The following is an 11,650-nucleotide window of genomic DNA, read 5'->3' on the forward strand; positions in this document are numbered from 1 at the left end:
AACGAGCAAGTTGAACCACATGTCCTCACTTAATTGCCCAAAGATGACATATTAAATCGGGATCTAGCAGATGCACAGAGTGAGGAAGAGAACAGTGATTATGACAACAATGCCGATGATTCTAGAGACGACACACCCTTCCCTCGTGAGGATGGTGACGGGGATGAAGAGAATGAAGGACCTGATTTGACAAGGGAGTATGCTCCACCCCCCGTTAGACCAAGAGTGTACGAGTCACAAGTGTCGTTTCATTCAAGGAAGATTCCCTACCTTGATAACTTGCCAAGTATGCCAGATGTGGATGCTCTCACAAGGCATTTTGATGAAATTCGGACAATAATATGGGATGATTCTAGACCAACGGTGCTGGCAAAGGGCATGCTTTTTCCTGATAAGGTGCGCCTAAGCAGGGCAGCAAAAATGTACAGCGTAAAAGAGTGTCGTGAGATGACGGTATGGGAGTCAAGTCCGGATGTATACAAGGTTGTTTGTCGCAGATGGTTTACGGGTTGTCATTGGATGTTGCGTGCGAGCAAGAAGAATACAGGTCTGTGAAAAGTGGGTAAATATATTCCCACCCACAGATGTGAAATGGACACATTCAATGGGAATCACTACAACTTAGATATTGACTTGATTTCTCTTGTCCTTATTCCACACCTTGAAGCGTCTATAAGGTACAAAATCAAAGAGTGCATTACATCAGTCCACCAGGAATATGGCCATACCATTACCAAAAGAAAGGCATTCTCGGGCGCAAACATGCGTTTGAAATTATTTATGGTAACTTGAATAAGTAATTTGCAGCTCTACCCAAGTACATGGCCGCACTACAACACTTTAACCCCGGGACGGTTGTTGAATGGAAGCTTGAGCGGAGTCCTGGAAAACCAGAATATATATTCAATTACGTGTTCTAGCCATTTAAACCAGCAATTGATGGTTTTCTGCATTATCGGCCGGTAATATCCATAGACGACACTCATGTCTATGGAAAGTAGATTTGAGAAATGCAGGCGGCGAGCACATTGGCATTCATTTTTGCAGTATGATCACGACAGAAATGTTTTTGAAGTTCGCACCGCAATCCACCAAAACCAGGGGAATAATGTACATACCATAAATGAATCTAGAAGTTATGCTCTTGTGGAAAATGATCCATCTACCACATGGCGTGCTCACATGCCATCAGGTGCTTTTAACATACAGGTTTAGGGCCAACCAACTACGTTGATAAACAATATAGTGTTGCTGCTTACTTAAACACCTATAGTGGGCAGTTGCAGCCAGTGGGTGCTGAGCATTATTAGCCGTCGGAACCATTTAAAATGGTGTGTAACAAGGACTATTTGCATCGAATACAGGTGCAGAAGAGAATGCGTATACAGAACCAAATGGATGTTAGCGATACCGTTTATACGCAAATGTGGTATATGCTCGCAAACAGGACACGACCGTCGAAAATGTCCTTCGGTTGATTTGGGTGGCGGTGGTAATCAAGCTCGTGGTGGGTGTTCTTCTAATGTGCCCAACTATCAATGAGTTTATGTTGTAATAAGTAGCTGTTTTGTTTATGTTGCAAGATGTATCAAATAAAATTATATTTTCATTGTTGTTAAATCTTATTGATATTTAACATTTTCCAGTTGAGTAAATTAATGCATTTCTCCCTCCCGTTCATGTAATAAAAAATAGTATTGGATTAAAAAATGGAAAAATATGTGAATATATTTGATAAATATAGTTGATAAATATAATTGATAAATATAGTTCAAAAATAGTTGAGTTAAAGGTAGATTTCTGATAAATATGTGAATACACATAGCGCGATTAAATACTATGTTATGTCAATATATATATATCGCGGTTAAATAATACGTTATGTGTATTGTCTTGTCGAACTGAAAAGCTGCCCGTCTGAGAAAAAGCTGTTTTGTATCCGTAATCATCTTTAACACGCAAAGCATATCGCTGTTAAATATTACGTTATGTGAATATATATAACGCGGTTAAATACTACGTTATGTGTGTTGCCTTGCCTATAAATAACGGGCGCATTCTAGTTATTTTCTGCGCTTAACAATAACCAATAGCAAATGTCTGAACGCCTTTATGTACCAAGGTGCCAGTGCGGCAAACAATGTTTGATGAATGACTGTTGGGATGATGGTGAAGTTGGACGCCGCTACTGGATGTGTGTGAACAAGTTTTATAGGGTTCCTGGCGAACCTTTTTGCAATTTTAAGATATGGATTGATGAACCCTGTAAGAAGGAATGCTACAAATGATCTTTGCAGTATCTTCATGATTTGACCTTAAAACAGTATGAATATGAAAAAGAATATAAACGAGAAATTGCGGAGTTGAAGGAGAAACTGAAAGAGGCAGAATTAGAAAAAAATAAGATGGAAGAGAAATTTAAGTGGTTGGAGCAGAGAATAATGGGCGGCAGTGACTAAACAATGACATGTATGTGTTGAGTGTACTATTTATCTTTATGTTTCCTGTGTCATGTATTTTCATTAGTTGTACTGAATTTAAATTATGTTAAGTTGTTATGTTTTGTGTTTGTGTTTTAGTATTAAAATAAAGAAGGAACGGGGAAATAAAAACATAATGCGCATATTATGTAAACATAAAAAATTGTTGTTATTATTTACATAAAATACAAAAAAATAAATAAATAATCAATGTGTCCCACAGCCTGTGTGCTTCATTGCAGCCGCTGGCCTGAGGCGCATCCCATCCCACCCGGCTACACTATCAGGATCATCCTCATCACGACGCCTCTTTATAACAGGATGCGCTGCAGCATAATCATCAGTGGTGCTGGCAAGATCGGTAGAAGGGGTCGTCGGTCCAGTAGAAACCTACAGAAGAATAAGTCAGCTCAGTATAGGAAAGTATATATTAAGTCACAACAATTTAAATAGTCTTACCATGGTCTCGTCGGGCTCCTGAATATAATCATCCGTCGCAACCGTGTCAACATCGCACAAATGGGCCTCCTTGACGGGCGGGGATGAAGCCTTAATAAGAAAATTAATAAAGTTATGGAAAATAAATGAGAAAAAAAAAATCAAATTTAAATTTAATACTAATAAAAACATACATGCGCATGTGATGATGAGCCATAACTCAGCCGGCGCCCACTATCCAAATCTCGGGTCGGCCGATCCTCAGCAGTGGTCGATGAACCTGGGAAGTATGCTTCCCAATCCTCTCCGGTAAGGTCCGTGCCCGTGATCAATAACGGACCTGACGGGGTCACCTGCGAAGTCCCTGGAGTGAGCTGCATCCCAAGGCTGTATGACGGCATGCTGGTGGGATACTCGTCCGGCTCATGTAGGTCACCCGGCAGATCAGCACCAACACCATAAATAGGGGCTTCAACGCCCCCTTGCTGGGGACCACCTCCTCGCCGCCCACCACGACACCGTGCGGCAACCCTGCCTCGTGGGGTACCCTTGCCTCGTGGGGCACTCATACCTCGAGGGGCACCCCTCCCTCGTGCGACACCCCTACCTCGCTGGTACTGCTCTAGTGCTACATAAGCAGGGTCGTGTCCCAAGCGCTGATCCTCTCGAGCTCGCTGCAGTGGTAGACTATATGCAGGCCAATAGCCTGCACAACGTATAAAATATAAACTACAGAACACTAAGTTACAGTTATATAATTAATAATAACAGAAAACATACCAGGGCCTCGTGCCTCCCGACATATGGAACGTACCGACCGTCAGCTTGATGAATGGGATTCTCAACAAAAAGTCGGGTAACGCGGCACTACCAGGGCATATAGAGCTGAATAGTCTCCGTCTGGATCTGTGAAGGGGGGGGGGGGATTAGGTCTGCTCGGCCGTCCCAAGTATGGACCTGTGCCTCTAGCCATGCTACATATGCATCGTCCGCCCTGGAACGATCATCTCGCTGATAATGTGTGGCCTCCCATGTAGGCCCCCTCGATATATACTGCAGACGGCCAAACTGGCAAAGTTCCCGCTCCGTGTCATGATGCTCCACAATATCGAGGCACATGAGCGGGACGGAAGTGCTCCAAATTAGTTGGTCGGTCGAGCAATAATCGGCCAGGCCACCTATCAAGTCGTCGATGTATGGCGTCCAGATGAACTATCAAATAACAACAGAAAACGTGAGTATGCGCAACGCATGCGAAGCTATACCAAGTAAGTTTAGGTACACATTTACCTGTGCGCCCTTCAGCATATCCAACACATCCCTGCAAAGGGGGAGATTATGATGAGCCTCGTAATCTCGTACATATCCACGCCGGAGAACCCACCTCCTAACTAGAGGGAGAAACGGAGGTGGTACATCCGGAGGTAATGGTGGTAGAGGTGGATGCAACTGCAGGAACCGCTCCCAGGCCCAAACCTAACATACAAAGTTGACATAAAGTTTAAGAAAATTTTTGACTAGATAGAATTGGAAGGAATGAACAGAGTATTCAAATATGTTGTCACCTGTAGAAGCAGCAAAAATCCACATACGTCATGCTAGGTGCCCATGCTCGCCGGCACAGATGCCTGTACAAGTAGGCGAGAACAGCAGCACCCCAGCTGTACTGGGGTAAATCATCTAGCAGCTGAAGATGATGAAGAAATCGCAAGCTGACTAGGTTCCCCGAAGTGTTTGGGAACAAGACCCCCCCAAACAGAAGGAGCAGAAGACAACCTCGTATACCAGTGAATATGCAGATCATCTGTCTCCCCGGTGATGTCGGGGTGCAATATCTCCAAATACTGTCGAATAGCTGTCAAACTCATGCGACTGACCCCTGAGTGTGCAGTTTCATCCTGTGGCCTAAAAACAGTGAGCTGCTATAGCATGTCCAAATACTGCCCACGCATCATCTCTCTCATGGCCTGAGGCAGTGCAACGGGCAGTCCATCAACGGGCAGCCCATATAATACCTCCACGTCATGCAGCGTGATGGTGGCCTCGCCAATGGGCAGGTGGAAAGTGTGCGTCTCCGGTCACCACCGCTCTATCAGGTGTGTGATCAAAGACCAGTCGAGCTACAGCCGCTCGATCTCCAAAATCCTATAGAAGCACGTATCCCGCAGGCGCTGGACTACACGGGGATAGAGATCTCTGTCCTTCATAAAATCCCACATGTCGTCCACTCTCCTGGCGCGGAGAGTCTGGGCCAGTAACTCTCCCTCACATACGTAGGCGGACCTATGATCGCCCTGTAACACTAATAGCTCATCGGAGACAGGTCCGGGATGCATAGGCGGTACGCCCATGTCGTCTCCTGTAAATTAAACAACATTAATTGTATGTTTGATCTGTAAATTAAATAATTATTTTTTATAATTATACAATATTTAATTGGACAGAGTATATATATATGGGTTCCAGGCTCCATATTTGATGCTCAGTAGGACCAAGCTATCTTGAGTTCTTGTGTGTGTCAATTTTATTATTTTCGTAATTTTGTATGTTTGTTTTGTAAATTAAATAATTAATTTTTATCATATTTAATTGGACAGAGTATATACCTATGGGTTCCAGGCTCGATATTTGAGGCCAAGTAGCACCAAGCTATCTTGAATTCTTATGTGTGTCAATTTTAATATTTTCATAATTTTGTATGTTTGTTTTGTAAATTAAATAATTAATTTTTATCATATTTATTTAGACAGAGTATATACATATGGGTTCCAGGCTTGATATTTGAGGCCCAGTAGCACCAAGCTATCCTGCATTCTTGTGTGTGTCAATTTAAATATTTTCATAATTTTGTATGTTTGTTTTGTAAATTAAATAATTAATTTTTATCATATTTAATTGGACAGAGTATATACCTATGGGTTCCAGACTCGATATTTGAGGTCCAGTAGCACCAAGCTATCCTGAATTCTTATGTGTGTCAATTTTAATATTTTCATAATTTTGTATGTTTGTTTTGTAAATTAAATAATTAATTTTTATCATATTTAATTGGACAGAGTTTGTGTTTGATCTATCAGTATAAAAGATACTTAAACTACATGGATTCTACGCTAAAAGGCTCTACATTTTACTACGCTAAAATGGCACTAGTCTTTAAGCAAATAAATAATCTAAACTAGATAAAAACAACAAATACATTTTAATCACAAAACAAACGCAAAACACTAATATCTTAGTCCGGATAAAAATAACATACGATTTTAATAGCAAAAAAAACACAAAACAATATGGAAACACATTCAAAACAACTAATATGCATTATTATACGAGTTTCAACATAAACTAAATCGGAATACCTCGATTTATGTTTTTCGGAAAGTTGATGAATTGAAAATTTGAGCCCGAAACGAGGAAACCACAACAATAGAAGGCTTGGTGTCACAACCCAATTTTTCCTCCGTTGGGAATCGTGATGGCACCTAGTCTTAGGGACTAGGTAAGCCTAACATTTACTGAAATAATAACAATATTAATTCAAGACTGACAAATGCGAAGTAGAAATCTCTATACAATACTTACAATCCCAAAACCGGTAGTACAAGTCATAAGCTCTACAGAGTTTATTACAGTTTTCTAAATATAACTGTTTGAAATAAATTAAACAGTGTGAATACAAATTAGAAGGTGACTCGGAAACCTGCGAACGCAACAACAGGTTTACCTTGAGTCTCCACAGCAACAATCCGCACAACTAGCTAATGATCAGCCGACTCCACATTTGCCTGACTGTGCACAAAAAATGTGCAGAAGTGTAGTATGAGCAAACCACGGTCGGTACCCAGTAAGTATCAAGACTAACCTCAGTGGAGTAGAGACGAGGTACAGTCAAGAGACTCACTAGTCTAATAGCATGTGCAATATAATATACAAGATAGTAGGAAACAGATAACAATAAGGACATCATAAAATAACCAGGGATATGCACAGCAAGACAACAAAATACCATTTAATATCGCTCAACAAATAATAAATTGTAACGACCCGACTTGTCGTTTTAAGAATTTACGCCCCGTTCAATGACTTAAGGTCTCGGGCAGCTTCGCAATATGTATTATGACATGCGGGTGTGGTCGAATTTGATTTACTAAAGATTTGGAATTTAATTAAACGAACAATCCTTAATTTGAAGCTTAAATGGAAAGAGTTGACCGGAGAATTGACTTTCGAGAAAACGACTCTGGAATGAAATTTTGATGATATTAATAGCTCCGTATGGTGATTTTGGACTTAGGAGCGTTTCGGAAAAAATATTTGGAGGTCTGTAGTGGAATTAAGCTTGAAATGCCAAAAGTTGAATTTTTGGGAAGTTTGACCGGGGGGTTGACTTTTTGATATCGGGGTTGAAATATTATTCTGAAAATTTGAATAGCTTCATTATGTCATTTATGACTTGTGTGCAAAATTTGAAGTTATTCCGGATTGATTTGATATGTTTCGGCACAAGATATAGAATTTGAAAGTTCAAAGTTCATAGATTTTGATTTGAGGGGCGATTCGTCGTTTTTATATTGTTTGATATGATTTGAGGTCTCGAGTAGGTCTGTGTTATGCTATGGAATTTGTTGGTATGTCGGACGGGGTCCCGAGGGCCTCAGATGAGTTTCGGATGCTTAACGGATCGAATTTGGATTTGGAGGAGGAGCTGAAGCAGCTGGGTTGCTGGTGTGATCGCACCTGCACGAAAAAGGGCCGCAGGTGCGAGCTCGCGGATGCGATAAATGAGTCGCGGAAGCGGAAAATTCATGGGCTGGCCAGGCACCGTGGGTGCGAATAATTTGTCGCGGATGCGAAAAATTGGCTGCGGATGCGAAGGCCGCGGGTGCAAAAAATTGGCCGCGGATGCAAAGGCCGCGGGTGTGAAAAATTCGCCGCGGGTGCGAAAAATATACCGCAGGTGCGAAGAAATCACCGCGGATGCGAAAACCCCTGGGCAATACAAAAATAGAGGGGTTTCGAGCTTTTGCCATTGTTGGGCATTTCAAGCTCGGGTTGGGCGATTTTTCAGCAAGGTTTTCACGGAAAAACTTGAGGTAAGTCCCTTGTGATTATTTTTACTCCATAATATTGCATTATCATCGAATAATCCGATTAGATTACATGTTTTTGAGGTGTAAATCGGGGGTTTGAACTTAGGGATTTGAAAACGAAAAATTAAGATTTGGAGGTCGAGTTGTTATTGGAATTCGATAAAATTGGTATGGTTGAACTCGTATTGGAATGGGTGTTCGGATTTCATGAAAAGTTTGTCGGGTTCCGAGGGGCGAGCCCCGCGTTGACGTTTGTTGACTTTTTGGAATAAAATTTTATGTCGACACATTATTATCCGGAATTATTTCCGATGAATTTTAATGAAGTTATACAATTAATTTGGATTGATTTGAGCTGTCCGGAGGTCAATTCAATCAAGAAGGCTATTTTTGAATTTCGCCCTTACTTCAATAAGGTATGTGTCTTGCTTAACCTCGAGTGGGGGAATTACCTCTTAGGCATTGAGTCTTATGTGCCATTTGTGAAATGTGAAAAGCCGTGTACGCGAGGTGACGAGTACATACTCGGGATTATACGTGCAAAAATTTATTGAATTAAAGTCTTAGGCATTTTTGTGTAGTAAATTGGGAAATTGTGGAAAATTATTAAATCATCTGTTTGCCATGCCTAAATCCTTATTGTTAAATTGTTTTTATATGATAATTTGATGTGATTGTTACTTGAAATATTTATGAAATTTCGTGAGTATTGTTGGTTTAATAGTTCTTGGAAATTAATTCCAATATGAATTTTCCTTTGCAAATAATTAATTAAATGAGCTTAAGAAGATGTATTTTTATAATTATAGAAAATTTAAATTTAATGAAGACTTTGCTTTATGTTTAGTAATTTCTATCTCCATTGATTGTTTTTGGGTGTTATATACATTGTGTGGAGCCTTGGGCTATTTGTTGTGAAATTAATTATTTTTGTCATATCTTTGGAATTTGGTTGTGGCATTGGGCAAATTGTGATATGAATTGATTTTATTATGTTGTTGTGATAATTTCCCATATAAATTATTGTGTTGTGTGAGTTGTTATTTTGTGGAGATAAGGGTGGCATTTCACCGTTGATATTATGTGGTTATAAGGGTGGCATTTCACTGTTGTGTTTGTTGGAATATTGTCTGGGCGGAGCGATAAGGGTGGCTATAGGAGCGATAAGAGTGGCTATTGGTATTGTCTGGGCGGAGCGATAAGGGTGGCTATAGGAGCGATAAGGGTGGCAATAGGAGCGATATGGGTGGCTATTGCCAGGCGGTTTATAAAATGAAATGTGGGCACGAGGTGCCGTGAATTGTGATATGAAATGGGGATATTGGCACGTGAATTGTCCGTGCGGTTGTGATATAAAACGTCGGCACAAGGTGCTATGATGAAATGATAATGATATTTTGCACGTGAATTGTCCGTGCAGTTGTGATATGAAATGAGGACACGAGTTGCCGGGCGGATATGATAATTTAATTATGGGCACGAGGTGCCGTTGAAATATGAAAATGGGTTGAGACCCGTATTTACGAAAAATATAAAAATGGGCTGAGACCTGTATTTTGATGATTTTGAAATGAGGTGTCACATGGTGACTTTTTAATTGAAAGAATTATATTCAAAATATTTATTTGGAATGATTTTACTTAGAAAGTATTATATAAAAGAATTGTATTTTGAAAGATATTTATTTGAGAAAATTGTATTTGAAAAGATTTATTGAAAGAATTATATTTGAAAAATAATTATTTGAGAAAAATTATATTTGAAAGAGAGTTATCTGGAAGAAGTGTTTATATAATTATTGAAAATTTGAATTTAATGAAGACTTTGCTTTATGTTGAGTAATTTCTATCTCCATTGATTGTTTTTGGGTGTTATATATATTGTGTGGAGCCTTCGGCTATTTGTTGTGAAATTAATTAATTTTGTCATATCTTTGGAATTTGGTTGTGGCCATTGGGCAAATTGTGATATGAATTGATTTTATTATGTTGCTGTGATAATTTTCCGTGTAAATTGTTGTGTTGTGTGAGTTGTTATTTTGGAGAGATAAGGGTGGTATTTCACCGTTGATATTATGTGGTTATAAGGGTGGCATTTCACTGTTATGTTTGTTGGAATATTGTCTGGGCGGAGCGATATTGGTGGCTATAGGAGCGATAAGGGTGGCTATTGGTATTGTCTGGGCGGAGCGATAAGGGTGGCTATAGGAGCGATAAGGGTGGCAATAGGAGCGATAAGGGTGACTATTGCCAGGCGGTTTATAAAATGAAATGTAGGCACGAGGTGCCGTGAATTGTGATATGAAATGAGGATATTGGCACGTGAATTGTCCGTGCGGTTGTGATATAAAATGTCGGCACGAGGTGCTGTGATGAAATGATAATGATATTTGGCACGTGAATTGTCCGTGCAGTTGTGATATGAAATGAGGACACGAGTTGCCGGGCGGATATGATAATTTAATTATGGGCACAAAGTGCCGTTGAAATATGAAAATGGGTTGAGACCCGTATTTACGAAAAATATGAAAATGGGCTGAGACCCGTATTTTGATGATTTTGAAATGAGGTGTCACATGGTGAATTTTTAATTGAAAGAATTATATTCAAAATATTTATTTGGAAGGATTTTACTTAGAAAGTATTAAATAAAAGAATTGTATTTTGAAAGATATTTATTTGAGCAAATTGTATTTGAAAAGATTTATTGAAAGAATTATATTTGAAAAATAATTATTTGAGAAAAATTATATTTGAAAGAGAGTTATCTAGAAGAAGTGTTTATATAATTATTGAAAATTTGAATTTAATGAAGACTTTGCTTTATGTTGAGTAATTTCTATCTCCATTGATTGTTTTTGGGTGTTATATACATTGTGTGGAGCCTTGGGCTATTTGTTGTGAAATTAATTATTTTTGTCATATCTTTGAAATTTGGTTGTGGCCATTGGGCAAATTGTGATATGAATTGATTTTATTATGTTGCTGTGATAATTTTCCGTGTAAATTGTTGTGTTGTGTGAGTTGTTATTTTGGGGAGATAAGGGTGGCATTTCACCGTTGATATTATGTGGTTATAAGAGTGGCATTTCACTGTTGTGTTTGTTGGAATGTTGTCTGGGCGGAGCGATAAGGGTGGCTATAGGAGCGATAAGGGTGGCAATAGGAGCGATAAATGTGGCTATTGGTATTGTCTGGGCGGAGCGATAAGGGTAGCTATAGGAGCGATAAGGGTGGCAATAAGAGCGATAAGGGTGGCTATTGTCAGGGACGATATGTGGTGATGTGGGGTTGTGATGTTGACAATTTTCATGTGATGTTGTGATTTTCTTGTGTTCATTTTTATACCTTGTGCAACTTGTCTTGTTGTTAGTAAATTCATAATAATCTGATTTATATTGAAATTGGGAGTCTGTGGCTATTGCTAGGCGGTTTATAAAATAAAATGTGGGCACGAGGTGCCGTGAATTGTGATATGAAATGGGGATATTGGCACGTAAATTTTCTGTGCGGTTGTGATATAAAACGTTGGCACGAGGTGGTGTGATGAAATGATAATGATATTTGGCACGTGAATTGTCCATGCAGTTATGATATGAAATGAGGACACGAGTTGCCGGGCGGATATGATAATTTAATTATGGGC

Source organism: Nicotiana tabacum, chromosome 2, assembly GCF_000715075.1.
Source record: "Nicotiana tabacum cultivar K326 chromosome 2, ASM71507v2, whole genome shotgun sequence".
In the NCBI taxonomy this organism is placed as follows: domain Eukaryota; kingdom Viridiplantae; phylum Streptophyta; class Magnoliopsida; order Solanales; family Solanaceae; genus Nicotiana; species Nicotiana tabacum.